Source organism: Suricata suricatta, chromosome 16 (assembly GCF_006229205.1).
Source record: "Suricata suricatta isolate VVHF042 chromosome 16, meerkat_22Aug2017_6uvM2_HiC, whole genome shotgun sequence".
Lineage (NCBI taxonomy): Eukaryota > Metazoa > Chordata > Mammalia > Carnivora > Herpestidae > Suricata > Suricata suricatta.
The window spans coordinates 3,439,040-3,466,377 of NC_043715.1; the positions used below are offsets into that span (position 1 = coordinate 3,439,040).

At 54.0% G+C, this 27,338-nt stretch overlaps 1 protein-coding gene across 3 annotated transcripts in view; it reads right to left on the bottom strand.

Annotated features, from left to right (window-relative positions):
* The window catches only part of KIAA0513 (KIAA0513 ortholog), a 56,867-nt gene extending 30,084 nt beyond the window's left edge, over positions 1-26,783 (bottom strand). Inside the window, exon 1 of one of the 3 annotated variants that reach the window (XM_029924127.1) lies at positions 26,631-26,783. The gene's annotated coding sequence lies outside the window, so the exon portion shown is untranslated. The remainder of the gene's footprint in view (positions 1-26,630) is intronic. The other 2 variants (XM_029924126.1, XM_029924128.1) reach the window with 2 other exon arrangements.
* Between the last annotated feature and the right edge of the window lie 555 nt (positions 26,784-27,338).

Below are 27,338 nucleotides of genomic sequence, written 5' to 3' on the forward strand. Positions count from 1 at the left end.
AAGGAGCGTGGTCTGGCCCAAAGCCCCGCACGACCCACCGCTCCGGGGTTTTGACGGGGCCGAGCGCCCGGGCGGGTCAGGGAACCAGGACTGAGCGTGTGGCTGCGGAGCGAGGATCACGGCCCCCCGCCTCCCGAGGGGAAGCCTCCTCCCCCTCTCGTCTCTCAGGAAGCGATGGCGACAGGCGGGGGAGGCAACAGGCAAGGACAACTGTCAACCCCACGTCTGGAGGGGAAGGCGGAAGACGCTGGGAACACACTGAACCGGCCGTGCGAGGGAGGGGCGAGCGGTTCCGGACGCCGCGGCCGGGGAGCGTCTCAGCGGGAGCGGCGAGGTCACGGGCTGGGCGGGCCTCCTCCCGGGCGCCGTGTGTTCCCTCCACGCTCGTGGCATCGGGGGCACTGTGCCAACCGTACACCGGGGTTTGCTTCCAGCGACGTACCCGACAGAGTCATCACAGCCTCGAGGGCGAAACGGACAGACGCGTCCTGAGCACTGTCATCAGGCAGACGTGTGAACGCTGCGTTTCACTGTCCTGAAAGGCATTTTTTTTTTTTTTTTTTTTTTTTGCATTTTAAGATCTCTGAAATTGGATGTCTCCTCAGTGACCTCAGGCAGGCTTATCATGACCCACCGTCATTGTCTGGAGACAAGAGTGGAGCCTCTTGTATTTTTCAAAGTCACTAAAAAAGTAAACTAAACAAAGGGCATACGTCACAACTGTATCACTCACTGAACCCCCCCCCAAGGGGAAGAGCTCGTACACCCCCCTCAGGGAGTGGAGCAGGCTCGGTGCCCCCCTCCGCCCCTCCCTCGGCGGCCCCTCCTCCCCTAGGGGACACGGACGGGGCGCTCCGTGACCAGCACGTTGATGGCAGAGAGGAGGATATGTCACGGAGAGCCACGGACTTCAGAGGATGGGTCTCTGAAGGGGAAGAAGTTTCAGAAGTGCTTTAACCACCTTGCTCTGCTCCTGTCCCCTCCTCGTAACGGACCAGAGTGACGCGTGACAGTAATCGGCGTCTGCGTCATTTCAGGCGTTCGCTCAGTAAGCTCAGAACAACCAGTCTTCGTGGCAAGAGCGTCATGTGACGGTACAAACGGCCGTGCATAAGGTGACGGTGCGTCCTACAACTGACAAGGTCTTCAGTTCCCTGACACACGGTGGTTGATCACACTACCCGACAGTGAACTTGGAAGATGGTCTGTGGCTCCAGCTCAGGCCCCACCTTACACCTCCATTAATTCCTCAAGCTCGAAGGTAAGTGACGGGGTGACAAAGAATGTGCGGAACTCCAGGCCAGTTACCACAGGCAGCGACACGACCGGGACCCAAACAGCCTCCGGCAGACCCCAGCGGCGGGCTGCATCTTAAAAGAAGCCTCTTGGGGGCCCTGAGTGGCTCAGGCGGTTGAGCATCTGACTTCGGCTCAGGTCATGATCTCGAGGTCAGTGAGTTCGAGCCCCACGTCGGGCTCCGTGCTGACAGCTCGGATTCTGTGTCTCCCTCTCTCTCTGCACCGTCCCTGCTCGCAGTCTGTATCTCTTTCTCAGAAACAAATAAAAGAATAAAAAAATATTTTTAAAAACGTTGCGTCTCGATGATAAATATGTCCGTTCCCTGGGCATCTGCTGGGTGCCCTCCATGTGCCGGGCACCACATGGCAGCACAGAGGTTTCTGCCCTTGAATAACTCAATTATTAGTGAGGGAGTCTGACACTAACGTGCCCGGCCCCGACGCTGGGAGGCCCTGCATGCCCTGAGTCTGTGTCTGGCCCTACCAAGCGCAGCCGACGGCGTGCACGGGGCAGCCGGCCTGAACCAGGAGGGCAGTGTCGCCCCGCCCGCCCCGCTGCCCGGGGCTCCCAGAGGGCTCTGTCGGCGGCACCCACACCTCGAGAGGGAGAATGCCGTCCCTTCTGGGAGCACCGCCGCCGCCGGGTCAGCACGTCCGAGAGCCCACGCACTCTCTCTTCAATCGTGAAGTCCAAGGCCACCCATGAGGGGTCCTTGCTTGGGAAAGAGTCGTCAACTCGCACAGGCATTTTAATTCAATAAATGCAAATGCTTGTTAAAGACTTAAAAAAAAGAAAGAAAAATGAGAGCAACTGTCCAAAAACATAAAGATGAAAACAAGAGCCCACCGGGTCATCAGGTCACGTGAGCAGCCGCGGGAAAGTGGAGGGAGGGGACCCTGGGAGGTCGTAACCTGGGGGCAGGGCGGAGTCTTCAAAGGGGTTTTCTTAAGTTTTTAAAAAATGCTTACTTATTTTTGAGAAGCAGAGAGACAGAGTGTGAGCAGGGGAGGGGCAGAGAGAGAGGGAGACGCAGAATCTGAAGCAGCTCCAGGCTCCGAGCCGTCAGCACAGAGCCCGATGCGGGGCTCAAACCCACGAACCATGAGATCATGACCTGAGCCGAAGCCAGACGCTCAACCGAGTGAGCCCTCCTCCACTGTCCCCGGGAGTCTTCAAATCTGTGAGGCGTGGGCACTGACCGAGGGGCCAGATGCTGTCTCTGTGGCTCTGGAGGGAGGAAGAGAGTCCGCGGCGGAGGCCCGCCAAGCAGCGGTCTCCCCACCCAGATGCTGTCCCCGCCTCGTCTCCCTTCCAGGGCGGCCGGCAGCGTCGGGAGCCGTCCGCTTGTTGGCAGCTTATCAACAGGAGAGGCCGTCGGACCTCCAGGATTCACGCCACTGCCGTTCTGCGCTGGCAGTTTATGACGCTTAATGCAGGCTTTCCCCCACCGCAGCTGTCGTAAAGGTCACAGCCAAAGATGACTCCTATTTTATGACCTCCAGGGAGAAAGAAACATCTCCAATGTCCACAGCTGACAGGAAGGAGAGATAAGGGCCCAGCTGCGGGTCCCCAGTGCGGTGAGAGGGCGGGGCGGCCTCTGCTGCGGGGGCGTCGGTCCACGCGCCGTGGTAAGCGTGGGGACGGGACGACTTTCCTGCCTCGCGGAGCCTGTGGAAGGCTCCGCACAAACCCCGTTTGACCACATCGCCCGAGACGACAGAGCACCCAGGAGCGCCGTTAGCCCCGGGGGACGGGGACGCGGCGAGCGGAAGGCTAGGGGCCCACCAGGGATTCTGAGTCTCCTCGCGCCTCACAAGCTGTCCCGAGCTTGTGAAAGCGCCTCGCACGAGCATCTGGATGGACGCTCTGCACTTGGCGGATGTCTCCTGGGTCCCAGCGCCCCCCCCCGCGGGCACGCTAGTTTAAGGTGACAAGGAAGGATGTGGTGACAGGTGTTTCACATTAACGTGCACTACGGCTTCACCGAGTTGGTTCCACTGTAACCAAATGTTAGGATTTATGGCAAAGCACACCCCTCCCTGGTGAGCAGCTGTGCTTCTGTAACAAAAGGACACAGCTGGCAATTTGGGGACAGCTGGATTCAATTTGGACACAGACAGACATGGCCTTCCATCCTTCTGGGTAATCTGGCTGCCGACCCCCGGGACGGAGAAAGCCCCACTTAATCACTGGGTTGGGGTGGGCTCCCTAAAAGGCCTGGGACCTGGTCCCTCTCCGAAGAACCCGGGGAAGAGGATGGACGGAACCAAACAAACATCCACTCTCTTCGGGCTGGGTGCTTTGCTCACTTGGCCTGAAGAAGGAACACCCACACCGGACGTCTGTCTCCGGGAGGAACGGCTCCAGGCAAGTCCTCCTGGACGCGGCTCACCGGGCTGGCGGTCAAAGTGCTGTGCAATCTGGAGCCGGGCAGCACTGCCCACACCGCTCTGTGACGGCCACACGCAGAGGGGACGCTGCCATTGTTCAAAAGCGCCCTGGCACTAGCTTCTGCTCGTTGGCTTTTTCAAGACACAACTTCTGCTTTGATCTGGCTAGTTTCCTCTCCCTCTGCTCCCCTCTCTCTCTCCCTCACACACACACTATGCCTTTGCTAACACTTTCTTCATTTCCCTGTATGAATACCTGCCTCCCTCTGACTAAATCTCTTGACACATCCCGAACCTGCTCTGCGACATGGAGAAATCTGGAATTTGTCAATGTGTTACACGGCTGGGTGTCCCACAGGTCACCCGTGGTCTTTTGAAATCCTCTCTAATGTTGAAATGCGTTTAACAATATTTGTAAAAGTCTGTTGAGTTGATCCTAAGGAAAAAACCCAAAACATGGCCAAGGAACCTACGTGCAGCATGATTTAAAGCAGCAAAAGAAGTGACAATAACCTAAATGCTCCACGAGAAAATAATTGCGCAGATTCCGTTGCAAAGCGTCTGGTGCTTGCTGGAGATGCCACGGAGATCAACGGTGGCAACGCGGCACCAGCGAAATGCTCCCGGTAAGTGAAAAGGAAAAGGAAAATGGAAAACCAAGACTTAAATTACTCTCTGATGACGACTATGTAAAAATAAGGTAGGGCAACGCCACTGCAGTCCTGTCTGCCCTGCCCTGGTGCTAGAGACAGCAAATGAGCTAATAAAGCCAAAAACAAAAGAAAACACAACACAAGGCTGAAGCACGACTTCTGAGCAGTACTGGCATCAGGCATTTGCCGAATGCTCGCCGCACCGACGCACGGGGCGCTGGGCACCTCGCGGGCACATCGGTAGGAAGGCTGGGGAAGGGGCCGCTGCCGAAGCTCCGTCCGCCGTTTACACATGGGCTTTGTCTTCATCTGGGTCACCAGATGCAGATGACAATTCGGTGACACGGTTACTGGCATCAAAAGGCCACTCATTCAGAAGGTCCTGGCAGAACAAGAGTTAATCTTGTGACAAAGGCTGTGCTGGTTTGGACTGCACAGGTGAGAGGGAAAGAGAGGCAGACTTGCTTCACGGAATTGGCTTCGCGATCGGGGCCGAAGTGGACGGCGCAGCACGAGCCCGTACGTGCCGGTGACGGCCGCACGGACACCTGGCATCCGGAGCACGGGCTCCTTCCTCCGGAGAAATCCCCCTCCCGTTTGCTCACGGTCAGCCCAAACCATTCACTTCGACCCGGCATGGGGCAGGGGCCGCCTCCGCACGGGGAGGAGGAAGAGTCAGGGGAGGGGCTCCCTGCGTCCCTCGGGGACCCTGCGCATCGGCCGCTTCGGTTCACGTCGACTTTACTCCTTCAGCCTGTGGTTTCCTGTCTCTGCACGAAGCACAGTCCTCCCGCCCCCGACACACCCCACTTTCCCCACTCCTCTGTCCGATCCGGGTTTCGTCGCTGAATGCCTCTAGAACACACGTCTTCGGGCCTCCTCGTGGTCGGGAGACAGAGTGAGCACGGCCCGCCCTGTCTCACTGCTGAATGTGGTGCTGAAACCCGGACAGAAGGAGCCGAGCCGCGATCTGAGGTCTCTGAAACCCAAACAGCAGCAGGCCGATGAGGGAAGAGCCGGCAAAGTAGCGGGGAGTCTGCCGGCGCCCCACTCGCTCCCCACTCCAGACCCCTACCTGGACGCACCAGAACCTGACGCCCGGCAGTGGGCGTCCGTGTGGACAGCGAGCCGCAGCACAAGCCATCTAGTCCTGCTTGAGGAGCAGGAAAGGGGTCCCTGATTCTCAGACACAGGGAGCCAAACCCCAGGGTTTTCCTTGCGTCTTGGCTCTGGGCCCCTGGGCCCCCGGTGACTCTGCAGGAGCAGGGACAACAGCAGCGCAGACGCCCAAAGTGCTGGAGCCTGGACCTTCCCGCCCGTGGGACAAGCCGCACTCTCAGGTGGGTGAAAAGCCACTGGATCTCTCTCTCAATCCTCCCCTTGCTTCGTCACAGACCTGAGCTAAGTGCAGGGAGAGTGTAGTAGAGCAGGAGATGTAACACCCCTGCTTTCTGGCACAAGGACCAAGGGGAGGAGGCCGTGGACCTGGAAAGGACTGGGGACACTGTGAAGAGGGAGCTGGGGACACTGTGAAGAGGGAGGCGCTCGAGAGAACCACCCACGGAGCTGTGGGTGCGCCCCGGGCTCACCCCAAGGCCGCGCACGTATGGACAGAATCCGCATCGGCACATCACAGACTCTGGGTGCGGAGGTTCTGGAAAGACCCCTGCCAGAGACCGCTGGCCATGGGACGGCACGTGGGGGGCAGGTCTGAAGAGCACCATAAAGGCTTGGAAGACACAACCGATACGGAGCCTGGAGGGGACTCAGAATCCGAGCACCTGCTGAGACAGCGGCGTTCTCCGTGGGATCCGAACAAGGGCCAGAGCCTCCTAACATAACATCGACATCGTCAGGATGAATCCCAAACTGCTCAGCACCCCAAGAACGAGGGAAGTCCTCAGCTCACGTGGGAGAAGATGACCGATAGATGCCAAGGCCAAGGTGACACAGTTATTGGGATTAGCAAAGATTTCAAAGCCGTGGTTATAAAAAAAAAACTCCAAAAGGAAGGAGTTTTTGGAAGGATAAAAAGACTCAGAAGAAACAGAAGATATAAAGAATCAAATGGAAATTTCAGAACTAAAAAAGTACAGTAACTGAAGGATTAAAAACCACTGGATAGAGTCTATAGCACAATTAATATGACAAAGGTGAAAATCAGTGACCATGAGAACAGTCGGTGAAAACGACCTGATGTGAACAACAATGAGAAAAATGATTTCGTAAAACAATGAACAAAGCCCTGGGGGCTTGTGGACACCACTAAAACATGTAATGCGTGTGTCATTCGGGGCCCAGAGGGAGAAAGAGGCAGGACACAAAATTATTTGACCAGATAATGACCCAAACTCCCCACATTTGCCAAAGGACATAAGCCTTCTGACTTGAGCAGCAATGTGAGCACAAAAAAAGGAGCAATCTTAACCCGGCAGAAATCCACAGCCACGTGCATCGGAACGTACTTCCTGGCGACGAGAGACAAAGAACACATCTCAAAAGCAACCAGAGGAAAGCAACATAATACACATAGGGGAATAAGGAGTCGGGGACTGTCGATTTCTCAACAGAAACGGAGGCAGCCAGGAGGAAGGGAAGCATCAGTTTTTAAGTGCTGGACGCAAAGAGCTACCCCCCTAGAATTCTACATCCAGCCAAGAATGCTTCTGGAGGGCGCCTGGGTGGCTCAGTCGGTTTAGCCTCCGACTTCGGCTCAGGTCAGATCTCACATTCGTGGGTTCGAATCCCGCATCAGGCTCTGTGCTGACGGCTCAGAGCCTGGAGCCTGCTTCCGGTTCTGTGTCTCCTTCTCTCTCTGCCCCTCCCCCTCTCATGTTGTGTGTCTCTCTCTGTATCAAAAATAAATAAAACATTTTAAAAATTTTTTAAAAAAGAATGCTTCTGAAATAAAGGCGAAGGGAAGACATTCTCAAGAGAGTCTCCTGCCAGCAGTCCTGCTCTTCGGGAAGACCTAAAGAAACTTCTTTAGACAGAAGGGACCTGATACCAGAAGGATGTGGAACCTCAGGAGCGGAGCAAGTGCCAACGAAAAGGCGGAAATCTGGGTAAATGCGTCAGATTCTCCTCCTCCTCGTGAGTTCTTTAAAATGTGTGGGACAGTTGAAGCAAAAATCATAAGATTGGCTGATGAGGTTTCCAACATAAATGGACGTAATATGTAGGAAAACTACAAGATGAAAGGGAGAGAATACAGGTTTCTTCCTTCTCCCCAAAGTGGTCAAATATTGATTCTAGATAGACTGGAAAGTTAGGTGTGCATATTGTAATCCGCAGAGAAAACCCTGGAAAACTCGAAGCAAGCAAGCAAACAGCATCAGGTGACCCTTGAACACTCCAGTGTGAACAGTGGGTTCACTCGTACGCAGATTTTTTTCAGTAAGTACAGAACAATATTGTCATGTCTTTTCTTTTCCCTGTGATTTTCTTAACGACATTTTCTTTACCGTAGCTTACTACACTGTAAGAATACAGTATATAATAGACACATAAAACTTGTATGAATCAACTGTTTATGTTGTAAATAAGGCTTTGGGTCAACACTAGGCTATTAGTAGTTCAGTTTGCAGGGAGCTAAAAGTTATATATGAGTTTTTGACTGTGCAGGGGGTTGGTACCGCCAATCCCCAAGTTGTTAAAGAGTCAACTGTATAAAGTAAAAAAACTCAATAGATAAATTAAAATGGAATGTTAAAATGTTCAAATAATCCTGGAGGATCTAGGAAAAGGGACACAGAGGACAGAAAACTACATGGAACAAAGAGAAAACAAACAATAGAATGGTAGCCCTAAATCCAAACTGACTAATAATTATATCAGGTGTAAAGTGTGCACACACACCAATTAAATGACAGAGGTGATCAGAGTGGATAAGAAGACATGACCTAGCTACATGTTACCTACAAGAAATTCACTTCAAATATAATCATGTTAGATTAGCAATAGAAGGAGACAAAAGAAATACGCAAACGCTAATCAGAAGAAAGCTAGAGGGGCACCTGGGTGGCTCAGTTGGCCGTCCGACTTCAACTCAGGTCATGATCTCACGGTTTGTGAGTTCGAGTCCCACGTCAGGCTCTGAGCCTGCTTTGGATTCTGTGTGTCTCTCTCTCACCTTCCCTACTGTCACTCCCTCTCTTTCTCAGAAATGAATAAACATTTAAAAAATTTAAAAAAAGAAAAGAAAAAAGAAAGCTAGAAAAGCTGTATTAGTAACAAAGTCTAGGCTGGAGCTAGGAGAACTGCCAGGAATAAAAGGGAACATCACAGAACGATAAAAGCATCAGTGCATCACAGAGGTATAACAATGCTAAACATGCATGTACTCAACAAAAGAGTCTCAAAGTACGTGAAACAAAAATGGACAAAACTGAAAGGACAAAAAGACAACCCCCCAGTTGTAGCTGGAGACGTTAGGACCTTCTCTGACCCGTCTATGGAAGTAGAGGACGGAGAACCAGCGGGGATACGGAGGAGTGGATCAGTATCAGCCAACAGATCTCATCGACGTTTATAGAACATTTCACCGAACAGCAGCAGAACATTCTCTCCAAGTGCACACAGAATACCCCCCGGGATAGTCCACACCATGGCTAATGAAACAAACCACAGCAAATCTCAAACAACTGAAATCACACAGAGCATGTTCTCTGACCATAACGGAACTAGACTAGAAGTTAACAGAAGCATAGCAAGAAAACCTTCAAACATTCAGAAACTAAACAGCACACTTCTACACAATCCACTGGTCAAAAAGGAAGTCTCAAAGAACACAAGAAAATGTACTGAACTAAATGAAAGTGAAAATACAACTAATCAGAGCCTCTGAAATGTAGCTAAGCCAGTGCTTAAAAAGACGTTTACAAGTGAAATTCTTATGTTAGATGAGAACAACAGTCTCCAACAATAATTCATGCTTCTCTCTTAAAATCTAGAAAAAGATCAAAATAACCCAAACCAGATAAAAGAAAGGAAATAAAAAAGAGCAGAAATCAATGAGGTTTAAAAAGAGAAACAACAAAGCAACACAACCAAAAATGTCCGTTGGAAGAAGATCATTCAACTTGAGAACCCGCTAGCAGACAAATCAACGAAGAAGAGGAGAAGACGCAAATGACCAAAATCAAGACAGAACAAGAGGGACATCCCTGGGGGTCCTGAGGACTTTTCAGGGAGAACAGGGCACACATAAAGCCAAGACGCTAGACGAGATGTTAGCTCCAATGCCTTAAAAGACACAAACTACCTAAACTCATCCAAAATGAAACCCGCAACCTAAACAGTCCTGTAACTGTTAAGGAAATGGATAGAACCTTCCAAAAAAGGAAATCTCCAGGTCCAGGTGGTTTCACTGGCAAATTCTACCAAGCATTTAAAGAAACAACACCGGGGTCATCTGGGGGGCTCAGCCCTTCAGGTGTCCAACTTCGGCTCAGGTCATGATCTCACGGCTCAGGAGTTCGAGCCCCACATGGGGCTCTGTGCTGACAGCTCCGAGCCTGGAGCCTGCTTCGGATTCTGTGTGTGTGTCTCTCTCTCTGCCCCTCCCCCACTGTCTCTCCTTCAAAATTAAACAAACATTAAAAAAATTAAAATTTACATGGATAGACAAAGGAATGAGAATAACTAATTTGAAAGAGAAGAATAGAGTTGGAGGAAGCATCCTTTCTGATTTAAGACCATGAGAGGTGTGGTAATCCAGACAGGGTGGTGGCAGTGGGTGATAAACACGCAGGTGCATGAGATGGGACAGTGTCTGGAAAGGGCCCCGTACAACTACCGCTGATTTTCGACAAAGTTTCAAAAGCAACTCAATGGGCACAATGATTGTCATTTCAACAAGTGGAGTTCAAACAACTGGACACCCAGGGGCAGCCAGAGATAGACAGATAGATACACAGATAGATAAATATGCAGAGAGAGAGACAACAGATAGATAGATGACAGAGAGACAGAGATGACAGATAAACAGGTAGGTAGGTAAGTAGATAGAGGAGGTAGGTAGGTAGATGATGGGGGACGGGGGTAGATAGGTAAAAAGAACCTGGACCTAGTCCTTACCCCTTATTTAAAAAAAACTCAAATGGGTCACAGACCAAATGGAAAACAAAACTTTTAGGATAAAATGGGCCGAGAGTTCTTAGACCTAACATCAACAGCACCACCCATAAAAAGAAGAGTTGGCATACTTAACTTCATAACAATTAAGAGATTCTGCTGCATGAAAATTGCTGGTAAAACAACAAAAAGGCAAGTTACAGGCCGGGAGAAAACACCTGTGGGTCACACAGCCAACGGTGGACTCGCGTCCGGAACGTGGACAGACCCTGCACACACGCTGTAAGGAGCGCCGACTCAGTAACGAGGCAGGAGGCCAGACACGGCACAACGACCAGACGGATGGCGAGCCGGCAGGTGAAGAGACCCACGTTGTCGGCCAACGGGGAAAGTCAAGCTATGATCACACATCTGTTAAAGTGGCTAAAATAAAAACTACTAGAGCCCCAAGGGTTGACGGTGACGCTGAACTGAACCCTTCATGTGTTGGGGATGAGGATGCCAAATGGCTTGGCAGGGGCTGTGCTTTTTTCTTAAACTTTTAGAATGTTGATAGTTTAAGATTTATGGAAACGGTACAGAGAGAGCAGAATTCCCACAGAGCCCACATCAAGTTTCCCTCACTGTCAGCCCCTGACATCAACAAGGCAGATCGTCACTGTTCATGCACCGATACCGATCCATTCTCATGAACTAACGTCCACACTTCGTTCCTAGTTCCTCAGCTCTTCCCTACTGGCCTCTTTCTGTTCCAGGGTCCTGCGTTCGTCACCCCGTCTCCCGAGATCCCTCTCGGCCCTGACAGGTTCTCACGCCTCCCTTGGCTCTGAAGACCTTGACGATTCTGAGGAGTGTGAGTTGGGTATTTCGTAGAACGTTCCTCAGGTGGGATGTGTCTGACGTTCTTCTCATGGCCGGACTGGGGTTGGGGATCTGGGGGAGAGGACCAGAGGTCAAGGGCACTGTCGTCACGTCAGGTCAAAGGGATACACCATCGCAAGTTCGTACTGTGGACCTTGATCGCCTGGCTGAGGTCACGTTCGCCGGGCTTGTTCTCTCCTTCCACACTCTGCTCTTCGGAGGCGTGGCCATGGGCAGCCCTACTTTAGGAGTAGGTAGTGCCGCTCCATCTCCTTCAGGGCAGAGGACCTGCACACGCTACGTGGAATTCTGCAGAGAAGATTTGGGTCACTTTCTTACAAAGTTAAACATATACTTGCCACGTGACCCATAAACACCACTCCTAGAATGTACTCAACAGAAGCCTGGGTTCACACAAAAATCCGTACGCCAATGTTTCTAGCAACTGTGCTGGAAATCGTCAAAGACGGCCAACAAGCCAAGGTCCTTCAGCAGGTGAGCGGATCCCGGACGTGCGGTGGCTTCTGCACTGGCCTGCCTCCCGGCGACAAAACCCGCTGCACGTAACGCCGTGCGTGGACCTCAGGCGCATTTCGCTGAGTGAAAGGAGCCATGCTCCGAAGTTCACCGGTGGTGTGATTCCAGAAGACGCGCTCCAGAACAGGGGCGACAGTGGCTGCCGGGAGTCAGGGATGGAGTAGATGTGACCTCCGGGGGAACCCAAGGAGACCCGGGGGGTGATGGAGAAACCGTTTTGTTTCCTAACCGAATGCAGTAGTGGCTACACAGATCTACACGTTTTAACACTTAGAGACATCTTACGATATGTTCATGAAAAAGGAAACATAAAAGACGTGGAAACAACCAGTTGAGTTCCCAGGACACAGGAGGGGCCAAGTCCGTGGTAGTTCCCTTTCCTCATAGAAAGTCGGGCCCTGGAGACCCGACTCTTCAGCTGCTTGGCCAGCGCTCGCCCGTCACCCGCCTGGCGCGTGTCCCATGGTTTCTCTGTCCACACTTCATCCAGGCATCTGTTCAGGGCTGCACACCCTTCCTGACACGCAGGTTCTGACCCAGGGTCCCTGGAGATCGTGGGGAAACTCAGTCAGCCGCCGCAATCTCTACCACCAGCCAACCTCAAAGGATGGCACCCGTCCATGGAGAAGCTGTCTCTCCTCTGCGGGTAACGTGCCAGGACGGTCTCCCCCAGGGAAGGAATGGTCCCTCCTGTGAATGAGGAAAGCAAAACCCAACCGAGGCTCCAGTGGACAGAGAACGGCCAGAGATGACTGAGGCAGGAGAGAAGGGCCTCCGGGGGCAAACGCTCCGACTCCTATAGACAGGGTCGAGCATCAGGAACGTGGGAAAGGAGGCAGAGAGGAGGCGTGTCTACAATAGCGGAGTCCCCCGTTTTGCTGTGATTTTTTTCATCCTTTGTCTCCATGGAGGAAGAGGTCAGGCATGTAGAAAGTACTCCACGTAAGCCAGCTTGGTTTTATTTTTATTTCTTCTATTTTTTAATGTTTATTATTCAGACAGAGAAACAGAGCATGAGCAGGGGAGGGGAGGAGAGAGGGAGAGAGACAGACAGACAGACACAGAATCTGAAGCAGGCTCCAGGCTCCGAGCTGTCAGCACAGAGCCTGATGCGGGGCTTGAACCCACGGACTGTGACCTGAGCCGAAGTTGGACGCTCAACTAACTGACGCCCCAGGTGCCCCAAGTCAGCTTTGTTTTGAGATGAAACAGGGAAGACGCTGCTAGGAGAGAAGCCGCGTGTGGCAGGCCTGACCGCACAGCGGGAAGAGACTCAGATTTAGTGACGGAAATCCAGAGACACGACTCCCGCCAGATTTTCCACACGAAGCGCAAACAGCCAAAGACCAAGGTGAGGTTCAGCGTGATGCCCCGCAGCCAGGAAGCTAGGACACAGCAGTATCAAGTGCAGTGGCCGGCTCGCTTCCTGGGGGCTGCCCAGCACCCGCCAACACTCTGTCCGGACCCCTTCCTGAGCGCTTGGGGGCCCCTGGGGGGCGCCCGTCCCCTGTCAGCAGCGCAGCCATGCACCTGCCGTGAGCACCAAGGGCCCTCGAGAGAAGGGAGGGCCAAGGCCAGTCACACAGAGGGGCTCCACAGAGCTGTGGGCGGCCTGCTGCTCTGAGGTGACGACTGTCCGTGACGGGCCCACATGCCCAGGGCAGGACCCCGTCTGTTCTGAGGGGACAATGACTCGGGGTCATGGAACCCTCGAGCTGGAGCCCAAGGTCAGAGCTCCCTGCGTGACGTTCTTAAAACAAGGTCCCATGTCACACGTGAGGACTCTCTCTCTGCTCTGAGGACCGTGCTCCCCATCACCCTTGAACAGTCAGGACCAGCTGTGTGGCTCTTCTGTCCCCCTCTCCGTGCACTATGTCACGCCCCAGACAGGTCCTGAAGCGCCTCTAGCCATTAGAGACCGTCTGCCTGAGCAGGGACAGGAACTCCCTTTCTTGGTGACCTTGTAGTAGGGGAGGGAGAGAGCTGGCTTCCGGGGCGGCCGTCACGTTGGGGTCTCCCTCTTCGGCACTGCAAGAAAGACACGCAGCCGGGGGCACCTGGGGGCTCAGTCGGTTGAGTGTCTGGCTTCGGCTCAGGTCATGATCTCACGGTCCATGGGATCGAGCCCCACGTCAGGCTCTGTGCGGACCGTTAGCTCAGAGCCTGGAGCTGCAGAGTTTGTGTCTCTTTCCCTCTCTGGCCCTCCCCTGCGCACGCTCTGTCTCTCAAAAATAAATAAATGTAAAAAAAAAAAAAGACATGCAGCCAGAGCCGCCCTTCGGGGCCCCGAGGGAGGGGCCTGGTTTGAGCCACGGCCCTGAAAGCGCGTGCGCCCTGGGTGACACGGGGACAAGCACCTCGCGCTCCCCCCTCCCCCGCCTGCAGTCCCGCGTGCGCTGCACAGAACCCGGCACGTGAGCGTGAGGGAAAACGACGGGCTTCTCTAACCGGGGCCCCTTCCTTCAGAGATGAAACACTCCCGCTCCTTCCTGAAGACGCAAACCCCACTTTCAGGCAATTAGACGCCGCATCGGCCAGCTCTGGGCGGGACGGACCGAGCAGAGAGCCGAGCGGGGCCCGGGGCGTGTGGGGCCCGGGGTCACAGCCTCTGTGCCTGGCCACAGCCTGGCCCACACCTCTGCCGCTCGTCAGCCTGTCCCTGCACCCGAGGACCTGGGCCAGGGACTGTCACGCAGCAAAGCGCAGGAGAACCCGGGGAGGGCGGTCCCAGTCCCGCTGCCGGGACGGCGGATGAGCCGAGGCTCCTGTCTCCGGGCCGCCCGCGGCTCCACCGCCCGCTTCGTCTGTTCTCGCTCCTGGAGGGATCTGCCCCGTTTCCCAACTGCTGGTCCCTCACTGAGCAAACAAGAACACCTTCCCGACGCCCCAGACTCTCGGGGTCCACCTCAGAGATCAAGTATGCTATTTTTGGACTCAGAATCCCCCAAAACAGGACACGGAGGAAAGTGGCATTTCACCGAGTGCCTCTGGCCAGAACATCCGTGCTAGGCTGTTCCGATGATCAGAGAGAGACAGAGAGACAGAAGGACAGAGAGGGAGAGACGGACACACGGACGCGCAGACGCTCCACGCTGGGTCTGATGACAGAGCGTCACTGACCCTGCAGAGTCTGAGACGGGAAATGAGGGCTCTTTGCTTCAAGCATGTTAAAGGGTTTTACACCACACATTTCAGAAGCTGCATCGAGTCACAGCTTTGAAACCTTCTTTCCCTCACAAGTTCATTTTTGAATGATGGCATTTTCAGGGGCACCTGGGGGGCTCAGTCGGTTGAGCATCCAACTCTTGATGTCAGCTCAGGTCATGATCCCAGGGTCGTAGGGTCTAGCCCCACATTGGGCTCCACGCTCAGGGCGGAACCTGCTTGAGATCCCCTCTCTCTCTCTCTCTCTCTCTCTCTCTCTCTCTGCCCGTCCTCCTGGCTCGTGTGCACTCAAAAAATTTTTTACAAAAACAAAAAACGATGGCATTTGCAGACATTTCAAAACAGGTACGGCTCCTCCTTCCCCCGTGCACACGTGGCTCGCCCTGTGCCCCTGGGTGCCACGGTGGTCCCCGGGGCCATGTGCTCTCGAGAGGGTCGACGCCGCTGCTTCCTACCCGGCCGTGGCTAGCGCAGTGGCATAAGCGAGCCAAGCCGGTCTGGGCGTTCTTCAGCACAGCGATCCGTATTCTGTTCCGTAATGCTCCGATTAAATGACAATCACCACTCACATTCCACGCTGGGCCCCGAGCTCCACGGACAACCGGGTCTGACTCTCCCGTAACACCTGGGCCAGGTCTATCGGTGTCCCCACTTCTCGGCTGAAGAAGCTTTAGGGCCGGGGAAGGCCAACGCGGTCCACAGCCACTGAGCCAGGATGAACGAGTCTAGCGGAGCCCAGGCAGAGCCAGAGCCGCCCACCGCCTTGCTGTGACGCAGACACGGACGTGCGCTAATCTGGGGTAGAGAGCAGGGCCCTCCAAGTGCCCGTGGGACCCCGGCGTGGATTAGCCCTCTCTCAGCCAGCGCCACGGGAGAAGACGCGATGCAGGAGTCTCGCTGTTTGTCAGGGAGGCAGGCAAGGTCTGATTCGGGCATTTACCCCAAGCATTTAGCGAGGTTTCCGACTCCCTATTTCAGCAGACGTCGAGCAAGGAAGGGGCAGCACTGCTCACCCACCGAGGCCAGGCGTTCAGTGCTTACAGGGAAGAAGCGAATGAACGAAAAATCACGACACTGAACGAGATCCTGGCAAAGCTGCGGGAACAAAAGAGCTAAGCCCTAAAAAATTCCAGACCTTGTTCTGCTCACATATAATTCCATGACGCGAGGGTTGAATGAGACTTTAGCTTTCCGGAAGACGGTGCAGGTTGGCGGACCGACAAGAGAGGGACAGGGAGGGAAGCTCAGGCGAAAGGCACAGACTCTCGGAAGTCGTTTCCAGGCGGGCAATGGACCCAGAGCAGTGGAGTGACAGGGTGACGTCAAGGCAGCGGTCACGCAGTGCTTCCTACAGAGCTGCGTCCAGAGCCCACGCTTTCTGCCTACAATGGCCTCAAATGGGTAAAACAGAGCCAGGGAAAATGGCTGCTCTTGTCCCCGGAATGTACTGTCATCTCTGCTCAGTGCCACATCCTGGAATGTCACCACCCATAGGTGTGGCCTCCCTTTCTCCTCTGACGGAGGCAGTACCGATGGAGACAGGTACAAAGGTGTTACTCTGCAGAATTCAGGTCATTCATTTACCAATATATATTAAGCCCCTACCGTGTGGTGGGAACCGTGGTCAGTGCTGGGGGTACAAAGACACACAGGGGACGTGCCTTGCTTTCTGCGATCTAGGGAGGGGCAGGGACAAGTAAGTGATCGCAGCGAGGGCGCGCGCTAGACTTCCAGGACATAGGCGGTGGTGGGAGCCCGGAAGTCGGAGCACTCCACTCTGCCCGGGGACGCATTTGAGACAGTATCCTTTGGGTTGAATAGAAGCTTCTGATCAGACGAGAAAACACACCCCCCAACAAAGAGAACACGGCCTCCCCCACCACACACACACACACACACACACACACACACACACACACACACAACGAATGGAGACCAAGTCAGATCTCATGGGAGAATCCAGCAGGATGACAAAGATCACCAAGCCTGCTACAACTTCTGCGTGTATTTGCGGGGACGGCTGAGTCTTGCACCACAGGGGGTGGGGTTGGGGGGAGTGCTGACCCTTCGCGCAGCTGCAAATCTGCACCTAACTTCTGACTCCCCCAAAACATAACTACTCATAACCTACTGTTGACCAGAAGCCTTACCGATGCCGTAAACAGTCCACCAACATGTGTTTTATACGTTATGTGGATCATATACCCTATTCTTACAATGAAGTTAGCTAGAGCAAAGAAAACATTATTAGAAAATCCTAAAGAAGAGAAAATGCAGTTACGGTACTATACTGTATTTATAAAAAATATATATAACTGCTGTAATCATCAAGACAGTATGGTATTGGCACAAAAACAGACACACAGACCAGTGGAATAGAGAACTCAGAACTGGACTCACAAGTATACGGCCAATTCATCTTTGACGAAGCAGAAAAAAGTATCCAATGGAAAAAAGACAGCCTCTTTAGCAGGTGGTGCTGGGAGAGCTGGGCAGCAACATGCAGAAGAATGAAACTAGACCACTTTCTTACACCACACACAAAAATAAACTCCAAATGGCTACAGGACCTGAATGTGAGACAGGAAACCATCAAAACCCTAGAGGAGAAAGCAGGAAACAGCCTCCTTGACCTCAACCGCAGCAATTTCTTATTTAACACATCCCCAAAGGCAAGGGAATCAAGAGCAAAACTGAACTCTTGGGACCTCATCAAGATAAAAACTTCTGCACTGCACAAGAAACAATCAGGAAAACCGATAGGCAACCGACAGGACGGGAAAAGACAGTTGCAAATGACATATCGGAGAAGAGGCTAGTATCCGAAATCTGTAAGAAATTCACCAAATTTCACACCTGAAAAACAAATAATCCAGTGAAGAAATGGGCAGAAGACTTGAACAGACACTTCTCCAAAGAGGACATCCAGATGGCCTACAGACACATAAAACGATGCTCAGCGTCACTCATCATCAGAGAAATACAAATCAAAACCACACTGAGATACCACCTCACACTGGTCAGAGTCACTAACATGAACAAATCAGGAGGCTATAGATGCTGGCGAGGGTGTGGAGAGATGGGCACCCTCCTACACTGTTGGTGGGAATGTAAACTGGTGCAGCCGCTCTGGAAAACAGTGTGGAGGTTCCTCAAAAATCTATCAACAGAACTCCCCTATGACCCAGCAATAGCACGCTGGGGATCTCCCCCAGGGATAAAGAAGTGCTGACGCACAGGGGCACATGTACCCCAATGTTCACAGCAGCACTGTCAACGATAGGCCATTCATGGAGCGAGCCTAAATGTCCATCACCTGATGAGTGGATCAAGATGTGGTTTATATACACAATGGAGTACTACATGGCAATGAGGAAGAATGAAATCTGGCCATTTGTAGCAACGTGGATGGAACCCGAGGGTGTCATGCTAAGCGAAATAAGTCAGGCAGAGAAGGCAGATACCATATGTTCACTCATATGTGGAATGGGAGAAACTCAGCAGAAAACCACGGGGGAGGGGATGGGGGAAAGGGTTAGGGGGGCAAACCTTCAGAGACTCTTGAATACTGAAAAACTGAGGGCTGATGGGGGAGGGGGCGGGGAAGGGGGTGATGGGCATGGAGGGGAGCACTTGTGGGGATGAGCATTGGGTGTTCCATGGAAGCCAACCTGACTATAAACTATAAAATAAAAAAATAGAAATACAGAACTATATAGCTGCATTGAAGGAACTGGTGCAGTTCGAACCGTGTTGTTCAAGAGTCAGCCGTGGCCCCAAAGCCTGAGACTGGAAACGCACACAGCCAGTCCCTCTCCCGCCCCCCACCACAAGGGGGAGGGGACTCCATGTATGACGAGAATTAGAATGCATGTAGTTCTGTGCTCCGACCCTGCTCCGGAGCGTGAACAAGCGTTTCTGTAAAGCGCGGCTGGCAGACCTTCACTTGCAGGTAAGTGAAAAGCGATCGGTTTCTGCAGCTGCTCTGCTCCGAACGCAGCTAAATGGCGTCCAGGGGGCGCTTCGAGCCCCCTGATCCTGGTCCTCTGGACACTGGCTTGCAGAATGCTGGCTCCTGACTTAAAAGGGAAGGTGGTTTTCTTTCAAATGCTCTCGCTGAAGGCGATTTTGTTGGGCCACGCTTTTAGAAGAACCGCTAAGCGGGGGCAGGTTTAACCTGAGAGAGAAGGGAGAAACAGAGGGGTCTGCGCAGCATCTGTCGGCTTCCTGAGGCCCAGCGCCTTCCCGATGTGATCAGAGACGCAGGGAACGTGGGAGCCACACGGATGACAGCAGCCTTCCGCACGGCAGTACCATCGGCGTCAGGGTGTCTGTGCTGGCAGCATCCCCGGCCTCTGCCCCCGGATGCTAGAAGCAGCCCCCGCCTCCCGCCCCGTTGTGAAGGTCAAAACTGTCCCTAGATGTCTCCCCAGTTGAAACCTCTGATCTCTACGAACTCTGAGCCCCAAAACACGCCAAAGAATCTCAACCCGCGTAAGTGCTTCCAGTGAAAACCCTTCTCCCTTTGGTTATCTCGCTGTACACCCCTCCCCCCAATCCAATAAAAAGTGATCGCTAGAGACCTTGGACGATACGACACGTAAGTCTCTACACGAACAGTTGATATTTTTGGTCGCAGGAACCCTCAGGCCTTGAGCTCCTCTGATTAAAACCGGCTCTGAGCGCACGGGCTGCGGGACCGCCTCTAAGGGGAAGCGGCTGTGGTGTGTCTCCCCCATCCCGCCTCGGCTGTGCATGCGCGGTGTGCCAGGTGAAGCGGACAAACAGCCTCGCCCTCAGAGGGCTTATGTTCAGGGCAGAGACCAGAGGAAAGAAATGGTTACGTGCTGCGAACCAAATAGAGCACGGCACCGTCTGACACCCACGGCGAGGGAGTCCATGAAATCGCGGCTCACCGAGCTGTGCTGGCCACACCGACTTCCAGCTTAGTGGGAAAAGAGAATGCAAGCGGTCTCGCTAGTAATTTTTATACTGACAGTCTGTCAAAAATAAATGTAAAAAAAGTCTTTTTAAAAAAGGGGGTGCCTGGGTGGCTCAGTCGATTGAGCAGCCGGCTTCGGTTCAGGTCATGATCTCACGGTTCGTGGGTTCGAGCCCCGCGTCCGGCTCTGTGCTGACAGCTAGTGCAGAGCCTAGAGCCTGCTTCAGATTCTGTGTCTCTTTCTCTCTCTGCCCCTCCCCTGTTCATGCTCTGTCTCTCAAAAATAAATAAATGTAAAAAAAGATTTTTTTATCAATAATCTTTATGTTGATTAGGTATAGAAGTGATATTTTGGGTAAAAATTGATTAAATAAAACCCACCATAAAAATTAATTTTGCCTGTTTCCTTTACTTGTTTAGTGTGGCTGCACGCGGCTCACCCTGTATTTCTATTGGGCAGCGCTGGGCCAGAGAAACCAGACGGAGGTAGGGGGCTCCTTGGGCCTGAGAGGCCGGGGAGGGTCACTCTACCATCTGGAGGACCAGCATCCGCGCCCGAGGAAATGGCAAACGGACAGGCTCTGCAGTGCAATGAACCTGGCCCATTAAAGCAGGGGTGAGGCAATGCGGCTCAGCGGGGGAGACACAGGAGGGAAGGAAGGAACTGAGGGCAGCAGGGCCACAAGCCAGGCACCGGGCAGGGGCTTGGAGGCCAAGCTAAGGGGTTGGGAGTTCATCCCAGGAGCAACGGGAGAGCCCTGGAGGGCCTCCATGCGGGGGACATCACAATCTGATCTACGCTCTGCAAACATGCGGCACTCCGGTGGCCGTGCGGAGTCAGGAGCTGCATTCGAGTGAGGACAGAGGCGTGACCACCAGGCGGGAGGCATCAACCTCGTGGGGCCCCTCAGCCGGGGGCCGCTCGGGGAGAGCTGGCCAGGACTCCTTAGGAGAGGCAGGGAGATGACCTCAGACCCCTTCGCCATGGGATAGATCAGTCTGGTTAATTCTACTTACGTTAAAAATTCAATTACACGTAAGACCTCTTTCCTCCGTAAGAGCTGAGAAATGAGGTATTTTTGTATTATCCACATGGAGCATCGAGATGGTCAGAGCCACTCTGCTGTTTAGTGAAGTTCAGCTAAGCTGCCCCCTCTCGGGGGGCGGGGGCGGGGGGACCAGACACGCTCTCCCCAGCCACTGGCCTCCCACTTCCTTGCACACAGCGCTAATCACGCTTTTTCAATCGGGCTGCTGTGTTGGTTTTTCTGGTTTAGGTTTGTCGCAGTGTTATCTCATTTAATGCATGTACTTCATGCTCGCTATTTCCCATTAACTCAGAATTTGGTTTTCGTCCCTCAGGAGGCAATCCCCCCTTTCAGTGGGGCCCTGTTTTTGTATCTCAGCCTCCTGGGTGCAGCCCCAAACCCCCTAACTCAACGGTGCCAGCGAGCAGCAGCCCTCTGGGCTCCTCTGCTCCGGCATTTTCCATGTGTCGTTGGCTCCACTGTTGCTGGCTTCTCGTCTCTTCCCTCGCTCGCTCGTTGGTCTGGTCGTGTTTGCCCCGGTGAGTCATTCGCTGTGAGTCATGCCTGGCGAGGAGGGAAGGGCCTCCGATCGCACCTGCCGTGGAAGGACAGCCCGGCTCGGGGACACGGCGTTCTCCCAGGCGGATTCGGTAATGAGGAGAAGCAAATATTCCCCTCTCCCGCCTCCCCTCCAGGTTTGCCGTGTCCCTCAGCACTGGCCGCCGACTGCTCCCGCGGCCCAACGAATCGTCACTGGTCTTGGACTCCGGGAGGCGAGAGAACATTTCTGGAATGAGCCCAGAAACCCCCACGGATGAAAGCAGGTCCTCCCGACGTAGCATCTACCGAGCCCCGACCCCCGCACGCACGCCACCGGTGACCTGCCCTTGCCCTCCGGGCCCGCTCCGCCGTATGTAAAGCAAGATGACAGCCGTCCCGGACCAAGGAAGCGGGGAGACAGAGAAACGTGTCGCGGGGCCTGGACGGGACACTGGGACAGAAAGACAAGCTGCCTGGATCTGCACGCCAACTTGGCCCTTATGGGCGGCGGGACGGCAGGCCTCAGTTTTCCCATCTGTGAACTGGGGACGATGCGGGCAGCGACCCCGTAGTGTTCTTGTGCGGGTTCAAGCGACAACCCCAGAGAGAGCGCACATGGCAACCCACACAACCTCTTGGGCAACAGCTCCCCCCTCACCCCCACCTCTCCTCCAGAGGGGCTGAGCGCCTGTGTCCTCGTCAGGGCTGAGCCCCGAGTTCCGGGAAGGGGACTCTAAACCGGCCCACCAGTACGAGCACCCCCACCCCGCCCGCCTGCCTCCGGACGCACATTTTGCATCACAGATGTAAGGCACAGATGCCTTTCTTCCCTGCACCTTGCCTCCAAATAGAAAACTCTTGGCAGCACTACTGTCGCCGGCTCCCACCGCATGGGACCGTCTCGGCCCGTCAGGGGCCCACGGAAAGCGTTCTGAAAACACAGGAGGAAGGGGGACTGGAAAGTAGGGACGAGAGCATGGCCCTCGGGTTGTGTGGGAGGGTGGCAGTCAGGGACAGCACAGGGGACATCGGGTCTGGAGGGAGGCGCCGGAAACTGGTGGCGGTGGGGGCCCTGGGGAGGGCGCAGGGGAGGTGCAGGCCCTGGGGAGGGCGCAGGGGAGGCAGAGGGAGGAACCTCTTTGCACCAGACATCTTTTGTAGCGTCTGAATTTTGCACCATCTGCGTGCATCACAGAGTCCAAAAATTAATTAAACCAAACACGGGCAGGACTATCTCCCTTAACAAGGTGAGACAGAGCCAGAGATAAAAAGGTCTCGAAAGGCACAAGTGCAAATGATTTCAGACATTTTGCTGGCGGCCTGCCCGGCTCTCAGGCACTGCCCCCCTGGCCCTCAACACAAAAAGTTTCTCCGTGAATTTCCTGCATGTTTCAGGTCACAATCTAAGACAACAAACACCAGGACGCTTGAAACCTCATGGAAACGCCTTTCTGAGTCACCGGAAAAGCCCCACAAGGGGGAATGCGAGTTCTCCTGCCGTGACAGCATCCATCCAGGCCGGCCACGTGCGGCCCGGTGCTGGTGTGGCTGCACCCCAGATGCCACTGTGGGATATCCAGGAGCTCTGCCATCATGACAAGGACAGGGGAAGGAAATGCTCCCTCCAGGGCTCCTGCCGGGCCTTCAGAGAGATCCCGCACCCTACCCTGGGCTTGCATTCCCGGTAAGAGCTGTTAGTGGGGGGCTGGGGGCTGGGGGGAGGGGGGGAAGGCTGCGGCCTTGCAGCCAGAGGCAGGAGAGTCACCTGTCCTCGCGACCTTGGGCAAGTCACACCATTGCCCAGACCCTCTGCCTCCTCACTAGTGACACATGCACGTCATCTCTTACCTTGCAAGATGCATTTACGTAAAAATATCCAAATCCATGCCATTACCCCTAAAAAGAACCCAGCACCTCCTGCAGATTTCCCCTCTAAAATGTCACTGGGTCTTGAAGTGAGAAGGTGCTATGCATTGAACTGTGCCCCCTGAAGAGACATGTTCAAGTCCTAAGCCCCGGACCACGACTTTATTTGGAAATAGGGTCTTTGTAGGTGTGATTAGTTAAATTAAGATAAAGTCATAATGGAATACGACCAAGTTGATGGTGTCCTTGTAAGAGAAGAAACAGAAACGAGCGCATGCTCAGCGAGAAGAGCGCTGCAAGCCAAGGCACACCGTCGTGGCCGGAACCCGCAAGAGGCCGGGGGGGAGGCACACCCCGATCCTCCATCTGCACCCCCAGGAAGGAAGCAACCTTGTCAGCGCCTTGATTTTGGACTCCTGGTCTCTAGAACTGCGAGAGAATAAATATATGCCGTCTTAAACCACCAAGTTGGTGGTCCTTCGTCACAGCAGCCCCGGGGCACCAGGACACGTGGTCTGGGTTTCCCAGCTACCCAACGCTGGGTCGCCTGGCAGCCTCTGCCTGACCGTCTGTAGCGCAGGAAAACTAACTTGGTATCTACCACGGCAGCTCCCTCCCATCTCTGAAAAGGTTTGTCGTAAAAATCATTCACTCAACAAATATTTATTGAACACCTACTATATGCCAGGCACTATTTGGGGCACTGTTGATACAGTGGTAAACGGGCAGCACACAATAAAAGTGTTCTCAAAGAAAGTCATTCGTGATATTGTTATGAAAAAAAAATAAAACACTATAAAGTAATAAAGTGGGTGGGCTGGGGACCAGGCAGAAAATGTTTTAATCATAGGGAAGTCCTAAGGAGGTGACATTAGAGCAGGGACGTGAATGACAGGGAGCCAGCCATGGGGAAATCTGGCAGAAGGAACAGCGAGTGCAAAGGCCCTGGGGCAGAGTGAACTGGCTGTGTTCAAGGCACAGAAAGAAGGTGGGACTTCGTGAGTGATGAGTCTGGAGGCACAAGCAAGGTCAGCTGGCACTCACAGAGCCTCCCCCACCCCCACAGGACACCACGTGAGACGTCTGAATTCAGTCCTCAGAATACTGGGAAGGCCCTAGGGAGGGGCATGATTCGAATCTGGCCTGATAAAGTCCTTAAATCTAAAGTCTGTCTACTCAGATAGCTTGTATCCTTTGGTTCTTGGGCTACCAGAAAACAGGCTTAATAAATCAAACACAGCCCGAAACCGTCGGGATCATGGCTCGCCAGATTCTCAGGCTGACCAGCCCTAAGTCCTTCACCACTGTAGCCATTTCCAATGAATATTCTTAATGTTTTTTTCTGTTTATTAAATGTGATGTCCGGAAAAGAACGCAGTATCCTCAGCACGGAGGAGAGGACTGGGCCTGGCGCCTTTCTCACTCCGATCTAACATCTGTGGCTGTGCCCTTTCCACGGTCTTGGCTTTTAAGTCTGCTTTGTGCCATTGCCGGCCGAGGCGGATCTCAGATAACCTCCCCTTGAAGTCCTTTTCCGGATCTCTATGCCCAGATCTAGAAAGTGGGATTAAAGCGTGTTCTTTTCTAATGAGAACAGCTGTGCCCTGTTTAAAAAAAAAAAAAAGGGGCGCCATAACCCAGACAGTGCCACGTGTGAAATACTGCATCAAATAAACAAAACCGCTGGTCAGCCCTGAGGTTTCACAACCACTGCATTTGTCTTCCGGGCGGAGGGCTAGGAAAGCTCTGAGGGCGCGTCTCCCTAGAATTGCCTCGCGCTCTTGCCTCACCCGGCTGGAGACACCTAGACTATTTGGAAACACGAAGCAATTGAGCAAGATCATGCTTCCTTCTAGATTTCTCTACGGCGGATAAACAAATCTGAGTAGATGCGGACTCTCAGGCTTGGGGAGGGATGCGGCCAAGGGCACAGCGCGCTGAGCTGACTCCGTGACGGGCATGAGCGGCAGGAGAGCAGGGTCTGGGGCGGATGTGCTGTGACCTGTCCTTCCCACACCCCACTCCACCGGCCGGTGACGGGCCGCCGCATCTGGTGTCCGACGGCTCGGTTTAACGTTTCGCTTTGCCTCCTAGTACCCAAGTGACTTTGGGCGGTCGCTTGGCCTCAGTTTCCCCATCTGTGACATGGGAATGAAATGCCACCTATCACTCCAAATTCATGGTGAAGATCGACCGAGATTTTGTGCGAGAGCCCTTGTTAAAGTACCATCATGTCCAAGTGAGGGGTTAGAATCGGCCACAGGCTTTTACTCCCTCCTGTGCATATTTTTCCTGCTGCTGGTTGAATTTACATGACTTTTTTTTTAATCTTCCAAAAGCTTTTAATCATGATCTTTAATCGTCAAAAGGCTGCTTTTGATGTTTCTTTTAACCTGATTATTTTCTTTTTTGAGAAAGGAAGCAGAGACAAAGAGAGAAAGAGAGAGGCATGTAGAATGACTCATTCCATCCCTAATCTTTCCTAGGGTTTGTCCTAAAAGGAGTCCTCTCTTGGGGTCCCCAGAAAGCAATGTTACCTCCAAAGAACCAAATTGTCATGCAAAGAGAATCACTTTTCTCCACTTTCTGGAATCCAGAAGCCAATCATTTAAGGTGTGTGATTTATTCCCGTCAATGAGTGGCAGCCTTTCATGGTCCTTCGTTGTCACATTCTCGAGGAATACAAACTCTCATCACAGTAGCTGGCGCGAGCCATACAGAAGACAAACTGCAGAAAAACCACCAAAACCAAAAACAAAACCCCACATGGGAACGGATCCCTGAGCCGAACGAGAGGCTAGAGAGAACCTGCTCATCACTAAGTGCCTCCCCGCGGGTCCTCAACCATCTTCAGTTCTTTTATGGAAAAAGAAAATCTCAGGAGTCAACTTTTTCACTGTGAATTGATCTCAAAACCCTTTCGCCCCATGTTCAAACGCGTAAGCAGTCCTATTTCTGAACCACATGGAAAATAAAAAACAAGTGCCGGTGGATGGGAGACTCGGAACAAAGGGAAACGAACCTCCGAGCGGAAACGCACAGAAAACTGGGGGAGGGGGGGGAGCGCTGGTGCATGACCCATCAACACCTTTCTATCTTTGCTTTGCTCCATTCGGTGGTCTGTGTCTTGGCTCCCCCTGGCTTAGGTCTCCCGAGGGGGTGCCTCTCACCAAATGGATCTGAAACATCAGCATTAGGTGACAGTGGCCTGGGTGGCAGTCTGACAGCTGTCTGCGAGGCTCTACCCCTGACTCGCCACATCAGGGCGCCTCACCTGGGCCCTCGCAGAGCGGAGTTCTTGCTCAGTCCGCAGGTCGGCACCCGTGCCCCACGCTGACCCATGGGGTTCCAGGAACTGCTGGCTGGTGCCCCCTGCGAAGTCCTTCTCCCGAATCCAACCCAGGAGGCACCCCGCGAAGCACAAACCCCGGGCCAGGCGGGAAAACGCGCCCCCCCCCCCCGCTCCCAGAAGACCGCCTGCCGACCTTCCCAGTCCCCTGGCTACTGGTTCAGTCCACCCCGAACCGGTCCAGCCGTTGGAACGGAGCTCCGGACACTGCGCCCGTGCTGGGGGGCGTCCGCAACGCTCTGTGCTCGCCGGCCCGTCCAGGGGCCGGGGGAGCCCCGCGAAGGCACGCGCGGGGCTGCGGGCGGACCGGCCGGAGCCCCGGGCCTTGCCCCCCGCCCCAGGAGCAGAGAGGCAGCAAACTTAAGGCTGGACGCACAGCACGACTCGGCGAGCGTCCCTCCCACCCCGGTTCCGGGCCCCCCTCGCCAGCAGGCCCTTCCACGAGCCTGCGGGCTCTTCCTCCCCCGGGACCCAGGAGCCGACTCCACCCCAAAGCCACCTGGCGACACCATCCGCCACCGGGGGGTGGGGACCCGTGTCCATCCTCACCCGGGCGCCGCGCCGCCCCCCACGCCGCGCGCTCCCGGCTCCCCCTCCACCCTCTCGGCCCCGGCGCGCGCGCACCCCGCGGAA